This window comes from Penaeus chinensis, chromosome 43, assembly GCF_019202785.1.
Source record: "Penaeus chinensis breed Huanghai No. 1 chromosome 43, ASM1920278v2, whole genome shotgun sequence".
NCBI classification, from domain to species: domain Eukaryota; kingdom Metazoa; phylum Arthropoda; class Malacostraca; order Decapoda; family Penaeidae; genus Penaeus; species Penaeus chinensis.
In genome coordinates, this window is record NC_061861.1 from 9,670,294 (window position 1) to 9,672,793 (window position 2,500).

Consider the following 2,500-nt stretch of genomic DNA (forward strand, 5'->3'; position numbering starts at 1 on the left):
TTTTAAACATATTTTACACCAAATATCTTCAGGATTCAGCTTTTCTCATTTCGTTTTTAACCTGCAGTCCTCTTTTAAGTCTCTTGGAATTGATGTTTTAAGTCCTTTTTAGAAGTTAACATAAGTCTCTTTTTCTGATCTTGGTATTTCAGTAAAGTAACGTCATTTTGTTGTGTGTTCTTGTTTTACGTTTTGTGTCTTAGGCAGTTTCATTTTTTCAGGATTTTTTTTTTGTATTTGTCTCAAATAGGCAGAGTCACAAGGACTTTAGTTGAGATTTCTCCTCTCAGAGTCCATGCCAAGCCCGGGATCTGTATCAAATTGTTCAGTGGAGGGAACGGGACCCTTATTTGCGTCCCTATACCGGCCTCGCATCACGAGAGGCAACAGCTCGTTTCTCTAGGCTGGGGTTTAAGTCGGATTCCTCATTACATACCAACAGCCATCCTTGCAACACACACACACACACACACACACACACACACACACACACACACACACACACACACACACACACACACACACACACACATACACACACACATACACACACACACACACACACTTGTGCAGGTACCAGTTTTCATAATCTCAAAGAGTGAACAATACTGATCTATCACCGGCAGTGAACAACGTTGGCAGAAAGACTGAATGTGTAAATGCAGCTTGTGGCCATGCAACATAAAGTAATACATATAGCCTGCAATGATGTTAGGTTACATGAAAACCAGATGATCCTCAAACCTTTATTTAACTTAAACTCACAAAAATTCCAGTCGTGTACATCTCTAAATTAGTATTGATAGCAAGGGAAATAGAAGTCCCTTATCTAATACCATATGCATTATCCCCGCCAATGCGAGAGGAATACAAGCAAATTGCAGGAACTTCGCTCACATTTTCCGATTTCCCAATCAAGCCGACCCGCTGGCCATATTTGCAACGCTCGACAGCAACAGCGTTCTCTCCGGATGGCGGTCAGCGCACGGGCTGCTTTGGGTGACATCCAAAGGACAATTGACATGACGAATGACATGCAGCTATTTGCCTATGAAATCACATCAAGGAAACTTCCCATCTAAACCCAAGAGCCAGAATAGAGGGTTGAACGAGCCACAGGACCCTGAGGGTTACGGTCGATTTGCACAGCAATGGAGGACGCTCTGTGACCAAGCAAAACCTCTCGACAAAGAAATTGATCACTTTGCTTCTGAAGATAACCTTAACGTAATTGGTAATTAGAATAAGTACTTTACGCAGTATCACAGATCGAAATGAAGGATCTAATACTATGAAGCTAAGAGCTTTTTGCATAATCACATAAGTAATTGAATAAGTAACAGTATAACGAAATATTGGAAATAATAATAATGATAATAATAATAATAACAATAATAATAATAATGACATAATGATAATACATCCCCTAAAAGGTCGTTTATGTTAACATCCGAAAGTGACATACACAACTTTAGAAAGAACTGCTGGAAGCCAGGAAAGTTGGATCTTTAAGTGTTTTTTCACTAATAAGCAAGGAGAAATTGTCGCAACAGCTGCCAGGTGATTCAATGTATTCGGCGCACATTTTGCACCGATACCAGCGGAGATTCCCCGCTAATCTGCGTAAAATCTTGCCTGACACCCGCCAAGAGGAAGTAGGGAAAAGCAGAGGAACTTGAATCATATAAGATTTTAATAAAAAATGATATAAGACTCTAATATATCTTATATGGCTCTTTTAAAAGATAGAGTCGTTCTTACATACACACACATAAGTTTTGATTCTAAAATTATATATGTATATATAACTGTAAGAAAAAAATGCAGAAAGCAAACACGTAACTAGTATTTGTTCTCTCCCCCTTTTTGCATTCCAGCGGAAAGACCACTAACTCACCTTTTTTAAAGATGTTTTAAACAATGTATTATGACCCAAAGAATGGCAGCGTGTTCTTCCAAGTACTGTGCAATATAGCAAGGATGGAACATTACTTGGATATTTATAGTCCGGTCCCGTTACTTCACAACAACATGTGTGTGCGTGACGGGGAGGAAATGGGCCGTAGGATGTAGAAGGGAAGGAGAGTAGCAAGTGCTAAAAGTTGAGTTACACAAGATGAGAGAGAAACGGAGAGAGAGAAAGTGGGGTTATATTCATATATACATGTACATATATACACATATAAATGTGTGTGTGTGTGTGTGTGTGTGTGTGTGTGTGCGTGTGTGTATATGTGTGTGTGTATGTGTGTGTGTGTGTGTGTGTGTGTGTGTGTGTGTGTGTGTGTGTGTGTGTGTGTGTGTGTGTGTGTGTGTGTGTGTGTGTGTGTGTGTGTGTGTGTGTGTGTGTGTGTGCATACATATATATACCTATATATTCATATATAAAGAGAGAGGAACGAAGGGAAGAGAGCGGAGAGCTCAAGCGGCCTCTTCGCGGGAGCGCAAAGCCGAGGGACGCGGAGAAACGCCAAGGAAGGAGACGGCGAAGGGGCGGCGG